This window comes from Bombyx mori, chromosome 23, assembly GCF_030269925.1.
Source record: "Bombyx mori chromosome 23, ASM3026992v2".
Classification (NCBI taxonomy): domain Eukaryota; kingdom Metazoa; phylum Arthropoda; class Insecta; order Lepidoptera; family Bombycidae; genus Bombyx; species Bombyx mori.
The window spans coordinates 6,826,419-6,838,674 of NC_085129.1; the positions used below are offsets into that span (position 1 = coordinate 6,826,419).

General features: G+C 36.7%; 1 protein-coding gene and 1 long non-coding RNA gene across 3 annotated transcripts in view; one reads left to right on the forward strand and one right to left on the reverse strand.

The window, feature by feature from the left end:
* Positions 1-12,256, reverse strand: part of LOC101739058 (lysine-specific histone demethylase 1A) — a 359,897-nt gene that overhangs the window by 28,770 nt on the left and 318,871 nt on the right. The window lies entirely within an intron of this gene.
* On the forward strand, positions 1,159-2,160 carry LOC134201043 (uncharacterized). The gene is made up of 2 exons (XR_009976192.1): positions 1,159-1,371; positions 2,014-2,160. It is a non-coding gene; the product is annotated as an uncharacterized LOC134201043 (long non-coding RNA).

A 12,256-nucleotide genomic window follows, 5' to 3' on the forward strand; every position in this document is an offset into this window, starting at 1 on the left:
TCGAAGCAGCAGCCTCATCATCAGGCTGCTGTTGGGCTTGAAGTAGTACTCGAAGCCTCGAATTTTCCGCCATCAGCTGTACCACCTGGTCATTGGCGGAAGCAACCGAAGGCAGAACCTTCGAGACCTGCGAGACCACCTCTCGCAGTTTACGGCCAGCGGCTTTGGTCTTAGTGCCGTTGGCCGCATATGATTTGACGGTCCTCATGGCCCTGTCTATGACCAAGGCAGGGTCCTGAAGGCCGCCTTCTTCCTCCTCTGTCGTTCGCCCGTCCAGTGAGGCGACAGACATCGACGAACACGAACCCTAGCAAGAGACGTGCTTCGCAGAATCTACCACCGGATCGGAAACGCGACCCACTGAGAAGATCCGGCGAGAAACTCAGTGGGCTGTGTCTGAGGGTTAAAAGTAAATTGTAATTTTTGCAATCAACTTTACTTATCTGACTACTAAATAATACGAACCAGTATTTGCGAAGCATAAGTTTGAAAATATCACCATACAATTAATACGTTAATTTATTAATAGATTAAATTTTTTTTGGTGGGATCTAATTATCAATCAGATAAGAACGCTTATTATATATTTGCTGACTTACTAAATGTCTTGCACTTAAAGTATGTATATTTAAGCATAATTATTCAGCAAATTAGTTGACCTGCCAGTTTTTATCGCAATAGCATCCATCACGAACAACCCGTATCAACAGCCTTTGCCCTTATCATTCGTTTATCATAACTTATTAATTTACATTTTGAAGTGACTACGGATAAAGGCCTGGTCTGAGTCATTTTTGAATTGAGAAATGCATACCTTTCCAAAGTTAAAGATTATTTCAATTTAATTTACGTGTACAATATTGTTCTTTTTCCAATTGTCAAACGCTAATAATCAAATTGCTACATTTAATAAATAAAATTGTTTTAAAGAAAACCTTTATTTTCTAATATATATTACCTATATCGAAAGCAAATAATATAACAAAAAAAACCTTCAATCTCCTACACCATCCATTGAGATCTTCTCTCTTCACAACAACAACAAAAAGGCATGTATGAATGATATCTCAAATATAATAAATTAACTTTATCTCATTGATAAATCATCGGCATTGAACACAGATATGCACAAAGATTAAAACGCCAAGCAAACACTGTCACATCACATTGGGAAACGAAATTTCGATACACCGTCAAACGTGGGCGAGACGTCAAAGACACCAATGACGTCAGCCAGGAGGAATGATGGTGATGGGAATGAATCGCTTTAAAAATAATAATTAGTCTGTATGCGTTAAGCTAATCGAGCGTTTGACAAGGGTCGCGTGAGGTCACCGCAGGAATTGTCTACTTCAGAGTGAACAAGACACAGTAAGTCAACTATATATTTTGAAAATTAATAAAATTACTGTTGCCCTGATGAATCAGATCATGGCCCCCCTATCGCTAAGTAGTCAGCGAAGTTTATAGACATCGTAACACGAATTCCGCCGCCGACTTTGAATTGTGAGGTCGAATTCGATGGGTCGCTACAATCGCCTTGTGAGATCTATAGGCTTCGATGACCATTTTAAACCAGGTGGCCCTAAACTCGTTGATACATTTAAAAAAACTACCATCTGTTTAAAAGTTTCATCTAATCATAATGAATCAGTATCGAAAAGCCAATTACGTCCTTTATACGAATACATACCGTGAAAAGACTTAATCATCTTCCAAACACAAACGAAAGTAATTTAAAAAGCACTGACGTACCTACTATGTGTTAATTTACTACGCCTACGGTTAGACTGGAGCAAAGAGGCTACAACTTGGGTCATTATTCGGACAGACGCGCTCCAACGCCTTTTAGCCCTTTGACGTGGAAAGGCCCTATTAGCATTGAGCGGCTTGTTGATCTCGCCCGTTAATTACTGACCTCTACTCTCTAACATTTAACCAGTCTGTCTACAAATGACGCTTGACAATCGAGACAGACTACCCGTGAAGAATTCATAATAAAAAAAATGTTAGGTTCCAGACGCCGTTGGATTCAATCAGCGTCAGCGAAGGATCCGAGGCGAAGATATTCAAATGAAGAACGCACGGATCAACGCGAAAGGATGAAGTCCGAAATCAAAGCAGCGGAATCGAGAAATAAAACTGTTGATTACCTCCGTTGAACGAATTTTTATTTGTACTAGTGGTCCCACAGTAGTCGAAATTCGACTATAATTAATTGAAATTGTAAGTTTGTATACCATTACGATTCTATTGTCAAAGAAAGTTCACAGATTTCGCCAAGACTACACTTTAGACAAATATTAATAAAGACAAACATTATTTAATCTATTCTTAATTTGACCGCAGACTTTAAGCAATAAGAAAAGTTTGACAATAGTCAAATAGTATGCATGCGTGTGTGTGTTTGTCAAAGGCAGGGTAGTGTGTGTAATGTTTTTATTATTGATTTAATGTATTTTTTATGCATAATTAAAAAAAAGATTAACTTTCTGCACTCCTTCTCTATATTCTCTATAAGTGTGGGAAATTTCATACTCCTCTGTCCGTGCAATTTTCGTAAAAAGGGGTACAAAGTTTTTGCTTCACGTATTAATATATAGATTGTCGTTTCAAAACAAATATGAAGTCTTATAATTTATGATCACGTCCGTCCGGTACTCTTCGTATTAATTTATATGAAAATCAACCGATCAATTCAAAGTCCGAATACATACATACACATAAATATATTTATTTTATTGGAGCTTTTTATTTACGCCTTGACGACGACGTCCGAGCAAACGGTGATAGCGTATCAAGAACATGCCATTTGACGGTTTTATTGCGATCTCATAATATGATATACAGATAAAATATGTCGATGTTATGTTTTGAGGTGATGATATTCTCCGATTACGCGTAGACATTAATTGCACAGGTCTCAAATCGATTAGCCAAGCGGACGCAGTAAAATTTACGAGTGGACGGACATCTTATAATTTTCTTTTAAATCGTAACATCTGTTTACATTTATTAAAATTCGCAGGAGTCACGCTTCTTTAAGTAATGAAAGACAACTAAAATTTCAAATAAAAAACAAAATATATCTCTTAAGTTATGTCGATTAACGAAGCGTTAAGAACATCAAAGCGTAATTTAATATGTGAACAAAGATATGAGAATTCCAATTCAAATAAGAGTTTCTCGCTTGGCAATTATAGATAAATATTATTAAGGCCAACGCGACTCGTTATCGTCAACCGCCGGATTTTATTAAAAAGCTCAAAAGCACTTTATAAACAAATGAAAAACAAAAATTGTTTCATTTAAACACTTTTTCTCAATGTCGTTAAAAAAAACTAACATTGCCCTTACAGACACATCCGATCCCGACGGTAATTTATCTATTTAATAATTTGTTTGCGCTCGTTTAAGCAAGCACTTAAATTGGACTACAGGTCCGCAACCGGCGAACTACACACCACACGCCGATGATTTTATTCACCGTGACACTACTTAAGAGATATCAGATAATAAAAGCACCGCGGACAGATATTCCGATGCCATTTACAAAAGTAGCCGCCGTAATATGTTACCATTTAATTGGTCAGCTGACCGACGCGACCGCGGGATATACATTTAGCTCGCCGTAAATATAATAATAGTTACCATCGTTTCTTTAAGTGTTTCGCTAAAATACAATAACCACGATATCGTTTTATTGAACAGTTATTTTCACACGTTTCAATGTGTGATAAAAAGTAAACATATTACTGGTGGTAGGACCTCTTGTGAGTCCGCACGGGTAGGTACCACCACCCCGCCTATTTCTGCCGTGAAGCAGTAATGCGTTTCAGTTTGAAGGGTGGGGCAGCCGTTGTAACTACATTGAGAGCTTAGAACTCATATCTCAAGATGGGTGGGGTGGATGTCTATAGGGCTTCAGAAACCACTTAACACCAGATGGGCTGTGAGCTCGTCCACCCATCTAAGCAATAAAAGAAATAATTAAATTATGTAGATTTATGAAATTTATCGAAGGATTTCACATAAAACTTTAACGACGACGATGATCTTAACAACTTCTCTGGTTCTGAATACGAAAGTAAAATGTGTTAACTCAAACATTTCTCAGAAAACAAATTGCTCTGACTAATATCCGACGCAATTCCAAGCAGCTATACGTTTTGTACTTCAAAATCTGATGTATTTCTTCCGTTGTGAGATGAAATTAAAATTACGAAAAACTTCAAGTTTATTTATTATTTATTAAGGAGAGTATTAAGCGGTAGGCAGCGGCTTGGCTCTGCCCCTGGCATTGCTGAAGTCCATGGGCGACGGTAACCACTCACCATCAGGTGGGCCGTATGCCCGTCTGCCTACAAAGGCAATAAAAAAAAAAAATTACGAATTTATATCATCATCAGATCGGAAAACAACGATAACGCGTCGACTATCTCTGCGCTTTTTAATGACAGCTTTTTGCATTGAAAAGAGCTCTCTCAAAAACGAGTTATAAGAAACTGCAGGCTAATTAAACTCGATCGAGGCACGGGTAACGAAGACAACTAGTTACTCTTGAGAGGAATTACCATATATCTAAATCGGATGATCGAATCAGTGCACAATTAACGCAACACCGCCTATACTGTTCACTCGAATAGCCCGTCTCCCGTACTCCCGTTAATTAATTAGTCATTATCGCAATTTCGCGAGTTATTCATAAGCATGAGCCGTTGATTAGAATATAAACGCCATTAGCATTATAAGGCCTGCCTACGTAACAGTAAGTAATACCGAGTCGACGACTAATAATCTTCGTATACCTTACGTTTGAACGTTCCAAGAATTTAACCTAATTCTGAGGGTAGACTAAATACACCAGAAGTTATATAAATTTAAAGTGAACTTTCCGTAGATAATGCTTTTGTGTAAATTTTATACTAATTTATTATATAGTGTGGGCGAAGAATGTAGTAGGTCAAACGATGGTAAACAATTTCAGTAGGTAGATCGTCTTCGCAATATAATGTTAACTAAATACGTCCAAATAACATGTATTATCATGATTGTATATTGTTAATTAACATTCATTGATTCTCGAAAATCAAAAGCCAATAATGATTATAAATTTTTGGTTCAGTTTCATCGCAAATTCAAAAGAAAAAAAACCGTTTCAACTCTACGTTACCAGAAGGGTTTAAAGATGCCGAAATCAGAACGTTTCATCTCGCGGACGTCTCCATCGTCCGAGCCACGTCAAGGCGGTACAAAAAGGTTTCTGCCTTGTAAATCAGCACGTCAGTCACTCCGCTGGACCCGTCGCCGAGACTTTACGCAAATCGAACAACGAAAACCGGCTTTGGAGAAGGATTTCACGACTTATTTCATTCCGATAGGATCTGTAATTGTTCATGATTTATCAGTTACGTAATTCATTGATATAATCCATATCATCGGTATTTTGTTTTCATGAATTTAATTATCTTTCGTTGCAAATGTATATAAAATTCTTCAGGTCAAATCAAATCAAAAAAAATTTATTCAACATAAATGAATGATGTATGAGTACATGATGAATGAGTACATACTTGTTGAACGTCAAAAAGAACTACCGCCAATTCACAAAAACTAACCTCCGGAACTGGCAAGTTTTTTTTTTTTAAATATTTATTTTTTATAATGATTATTATAACGTAACAATTATTGCAATATTGAAATGCCCGGAGCGAGCAACTGATTCCCACTTTGTGCAATCTTCTAGATAATCATTGACTTTATAGTAAGCTTTATTGCACAGATGTTCTTTAATCGTTTTCTTAAACCTAGGTATTAAGTAGGCTCTGAACATCTTGTGGGATTTTGTTGTACAGGCGCACAGACAAACACCCGAATGAATTTCGTATCTTAAGTAACCTACTCATCGGCACATCAAGCTTGTGTTTGTTCTTAGTATTTCTATTATGTATGTCAGACTTTTTAGGAAATTCCTCAATATGTTTACGAACATACATCAAATTTTCAAAAATGTACTGGGATGGTATAGTGAGAACTTTAATTTCTTTAAATTTTGCCCTCAGGGATTCCCTTGAGTGCATGTTATAAATAGCACGTATAGCTCTTTTCTGCAGAATAAATATCATTTCTACATCGGCCGCATTGCCCCATAGCAAAATGCCATAGGACATGACACAAGTAACTAAAATAAACTAAACGAGCCGTGTCCGCGTTTGTTAACTTTCTAAATTTTTTTGCTGCGTATGCTGCAGAGCTGAGCTTACTCGCTAATTTATGATTATGAGGTCCCCACTGCAGTTTGGAGTCCACTGTTATACCAAGAAATACAGTTGACTCAACAAGCTCCAATGATTCCTCAGAAACAATTACATTACTACTTGTCTTACATTAAAATATGATTTAATACGCGAATGTGGCGCGGTTTAATTGTTTCAATGTAATCAAGTCTGTTAGTGTAATACTCGTATAGTTTTGTACAGATAAAGGTATAATATGACATTATTGTCAGTGAAGCTTAAGCTTCCCTTTTATTGCCCTTACAGAAAAGCGAAAAATAATAATGAGGTCATGGTATCATCTGAAGGAATTCCTCAGAGGGAGAGTGTCGTTACGAATCTAAAAACCTGGAGGATGATTTTTTTATGGCATAGATGATTGAGCGTGCTCATAGTCCATCTGACTACTGGAGCTCAATGTTGTCACAATTAATGCGGCCTTCCACTAGAAACATTAGTTCTATAACGTCACTCTCACCTCACAAACCGGAACGCATCGTGGTAGAAATAGGCCATAAAACTTTACATTGCTTATAATTCACAAATTAAAATTAAATTTATTTAATACTAGTTGACCCGGTAGACTTCGTAGTGCCTCAATCGATAAATAAAAGACCTAAACATTTGTGTAAAATAAACATAAAACAAACAAAAGGAATCCGTCCGACGGGTAACACAACAAAGGAAAAACAAAATTGTTATTTTTATTTAATTCCGAGCATTTTCATATTTATCTTTTAGCTTTTAAACCTTCTTTGGACTTCCACAAATAATTCAAGACCAAAATTAGCCAAATCGATCCAGCCGTTCTCGAGTTTTAGCGAGACTAACGAACAGCAATTCATTTTTATATCTATAGATTAAATAAAATTAATTTGCAAATCTGGTTACATCGCTTTACCGAAGAACAACTAATGAAATTAACAACTAGATCAAACATTAGGAACAAAAACGTAATTTTCATTGGTGTATTATCGCGTTAATTTCGAAGCGTGTTTGATTAGTAAGTACCCTTGCATTATTAAATTTCGACAGACACATCTCGATATATTGCGGAGCGTCTCCGCAAATATTTACAACGGGAGATAAGGGAGAAAACGAACAAAGCTAATAGGGATGGAGCGATTATTACGTACTTTATAATACTTCGAGAACAAATAAATATCTTCCGGGAATACTCCGCTTTGTACGAAGCACTTATACGATACCTACCTACATGTCGTTTCTTTGTTCGTAGTAGAACGTCTGACATAACTTCCGCGACGAAGTCACATTTGTCAGATATTGTACTCCTTTAATTTTATACTAGAGGTCCCGCAGTAGTCGAAATTCGACTATAATTAATTGGAATTGTAAGTTTGTACACTATTATGATTGTATTTTATACTTCTATAATCACAAATTTCGCCAAGACTACACTATAACAAATATGTATTAACAAAAACAAACAATATTGAATCTATTCTCAATTTGACAACAGACGTCAAGAACAAAAGTTTGACAATAAATAGTATGCATGCGTGTGTGCGTCAAATACATGGTATGTAGTGTGTGTAATGTTTTATTTATTGATTTACTGTATCTTTTATGCATTATTTAAAAAAAATATTAGCATTGTGCACTTCTTCTCTGTATTCTCTATAAGTGTGGAAAATTTCATACTCCTCCGTCCGCGCAATTTTCGTAAAAAGGGATACAAAGTTTTTGCTTCACGTATTAATGTATAGATGAATTGATGTACCAAAAATTAATGTATTTTTCATAAATATCATAAAAATAGCAAATGACGTAAGCAGACCGTCTTATATTTCTGCACAAAATGCAAAAGAAATGCATGCACGAAGCATAGTAATCCTCACAAGGATATTTAAACATGGAACTGTTTTTGTATAGTTTGATTCTTGAGTGCGACTGGATTCGTAGGACTAAGCAATAAAATGAGCGTTATTTACACAGCTATTAAAATAAAATTAGAAATAATTTCCATAAAATAAATGTAAATCTTAGTTCGCCAGTTTTAATGTTAATCATTAATTGTGTTATAGCAGTACAGACACTAAGTCAACATAAACATTTTGTTCACAAAGGAGATACTTAAGCTATCTTAAGGACAATAGGTATTATCCGACGATATCTCTCAAGCAATTGCCAATTTGTTTTGTCAAAGCGCTGTTGTACCTTTCGAATACCGAAAGGGGTAATCTTTAATTAAACAGCTAAATAAATTAACGAGTAACGCCCTTTATTTACATACAAATTTGTTATAATTGGAAACGCACTCCATTTGTATTCCTACGGGTAAACACCGGATATCTACAGTATGGTTACTGGTGGTAGGACCTCTTGTGAGTCCGTGCGGGTGGGTACCACCACCCTGCCTATTTTCTGCCGTGAAGCAGTAATGCGTTTCGGTTTGAAGGGTGGGGCAGCCGTTGTAACTATACCTGAGCCCTTAGAACTTATATCTCAAGGTGGGTGGCGCATTTACGTTGTGGATGTCTATGGGCTCCAGTAACCACTTAACACCAGGTGGGCTGTGAGCTCGTCCACCCATCTAAGCAATAAAAAAAATAATGAAAGTCTTTTATAAGTAATAATTGTATACACTGAAGTGGAACTATTCATTTTGACAGGCAATAAGTACGGAGAATCGAGAGATATGGCTATTAATAAAGACAATTACATTTAAGGGCATGTCATCTCACATTTCAAGCGCAGTAATTGACGTCGGAGTAGCGAAGTGATATAAATCTTCGTACGACATTAAATATATACCACGGTAACAATTACACATAAACCTGTCCGGACACACATCTACATCTTCGGGGGGGATTACTGCAAAACGTATCTCCGTTGTTTTATGACATTCATAAATAGAAGCAACGAACGAATTGGTCTCGTGTTATAGAGAGCCGAGAATGACGAGCGGACATCGACCAGACTGACATGTAATAACTGAACAGTTATCTATATATTAATACGTGAAGCAAAAGCTTTGTATCCCTTTTTACGAAAATTGCGCGGACGGAGGAGTATAAAATTTTCTACACTTATAGAGAATATATATAGAAGAAGTTTACAATGCTAATTTTTTTTTTTAAATAATGCATAAAGGATACTTTAAATCAATAAAGAAAACATTACACACACACACACACACACATATACTCTTTGTAAACAAAGTTTGATAATAAATTGTCAAACTTTTGTTATTGCTTAAAGTCTGTAGTCAAATTGAGAATAGGTTAGTATTGTTTATCTTTAATATTACGAGTACATATTTGTCTATAGTGTAGTCTTGGTGAAATCTGTAACAATAGGACCATAATAATGTTGAAACTTAGGATGAAGGGTGGGGCAGCCGTTGTAACTATACTGAGATCTTAGGGTGGCGCATTTGCGTTGTAGATGTCTATGGGCTCCAGTAACCACTTAACACCAGGTGGGCTGTGAGCTCGTCCACCCATCTAAGCAATAAAAAAAAAACTTATAATTTCAATTAATTATAGTCGAATTTCGACTACGGCGGGACCACTAGTTATTAATCAGTAAATCTGCGTTCGTAGTCAGCTGAGATCGCGCGGAAGTGTACCGTTTGTGCGTCGTAAATCAAAGGCTTATCGGTTTAGGCGAGCGTCTCGTAGCATCGGTCGCAAAACGTGCAACGTGAACGAAAAATAGAAAGATTTTTCGTGGATACGCTTACGCCTGCATATTGCCGCGACGCGCTTCGATGTGTGTTTCAGCGGTGAATATTAGAAAATTCTATCTTCTCGTCTATAAAACAAGAGAGCTGAATTTCATAATGTAGGAAGGGATACGGCGGCAGAGCATTCGTGACGCACGTAAGCCTAAAGTTATCGTTTTTTAACTTAAAAAAGCGGTATTTCTGGCTGTATTTTTTTTCGTTTGATACCTCATAACTTTCTTATTTATAAATAAAAATTTTTTATTATAGAAATTTAATCAAACCCGGTTCAGTTTTAGGTTTTTAATTAAACCAAAACAACTTGAAAACATTTTATTCTTTTTTCTGTCAAATTAAAATAAATTTAGTATTTCAGTGACTTTAATGAACGCATTTTACTGTCGATGTATACATATAGCTTCTAATTTTTTTTACTACTATGACAACTCAATATTTAGATTGAATATTTATTTACCGGTGGTAGAGATTATTGTGAGCCCACACAGGTAGGTAACCTGGCCACCACCTTGGCTATTTCTGCTATGAAATAGTAATCCGTTTGGATTTGAAGGATGGGACAGTTGTTTTACTACAAAGCTGAGACTTAGAACTTATATCTCAAATTTGTGGCGTGTGGCGATATTTGTGTTCTATAAATGGCGATGGCATCCAAGATTTTTAAAGAAACATTCAAATCTAATTAAGCATCAAAAAATATGGAACCAAAAATACTCCAGAGACAAAGAGGTCACGCAACAATTTATTTCTTGATGCCCTTCTAAAATAACGGTATCAGACTAAATTCATATCCACTTATGTTATCGAATTGACCAATGCGTCCGCTGATCGAGAACATGTTACTCGCGAATGCCTGTCGGAATGCCATTGATTGACATCCGTCACCCGATTAGATATACCGCGCCAGCACGATACCGGTCTCTAAGGTTTTGTATGTAAATGCTCACGACGCGAGATGTATGCTTCGGTTCTTTACGCTCTTATGCTAAAACACAAGTAGCTGGGTCTGCACAAATTTAAATGCAAAGAACCTGACTTCTGAGCCGCGAAGGGATTGACGTCTTCTGTAAAACAGCTAAGTTCAATCCAAACTTTTAAGTGCCTTTTACCTTCATCAATTCCACGGTGAAGGAATAATAACATCGTGTAATAAAAATCAAACCCGCAAAATTATAATTTGCGTAATTACTGGTGGTAGGACCTCATGTGAGTCCGCGCGGGTAGGTACCACGGCCCTGCCTATTTCTGCCGTGAAACAGTAATGCGTTTCGGTTTGAAGGGTAGGGCAGCCGTTGTAACTATACTTGAGACCTTGGAACCTGTATCTCAAGATGGATAGCGCATTTACGTTGTAGATGTCTATGGGCTCCAGTAACCACTTAACACCAGGTGAGCTGTGAGCTGTGAGCTCGTCCACACATCTAAGCAATAAGAAATAAAAATAAAAATCATCGTGCTAGGTGGCCCAAAACACATTGTTGTATCGTTAACATTATCACTTTATTTCTCTCGTTTGAGACATACGTTCACGGTCCTTTTGGTCTCCACTGGAATCCATAAACAAAGTGAAGAAATAAAGTGTAATCTTTATAGTATTTTAATACAACAATTTAATATATTAAGCTTCACTGCTACCATACTACCTATTATTTAAATACCATATCAGTTCAGCTTTGAATCCACAGAGGAATTAATAAGCGCTTCTTAAATACATCGCACTCAATATGTCGTTTAGAGCAATCTGTGAAAGCATCGGATTAATGATAAAAACCGATAAGAATATCAAAGTAGCGATATATTTAAACCAGTTCAAATCTATACAGTTGCAATTACAGTTGTGTTAGTGAAGCCGCCGGTGCCCTAGGCGTCGCTACCCGCAGACTATCGTAGATTGATATCGTTCGGGCACAAAAGAAGAAACGCTTAGTGAATAATAAGGCGTGGGCTCCGAAAATCACGGTTTTTGTCTTAGAATTGGTATACGTTAAATAGAAGAAATTAAATTTTAAAGTTTGTGAATGTCAATAGTACCTATCTATAGCTAGAATGAATAACGCTGACAAATTTCTGATAAATGATCTTACTGGTGGTAGGATCTCTTGTGAGTCCGCACGGGTAGGTACCACCGCCCTCCCTGCCTATTTCTGCCATGAAGCAGTAATGCGTTTCGATTTGAAGGGTGGGGCAGCCGTTGTAACTATATTTGAGACCTTAGAACTGATATCTCAAGGTGGTTGGCGCATTTACGTAGTAGATGTCTATGAGCTCCAGTAAC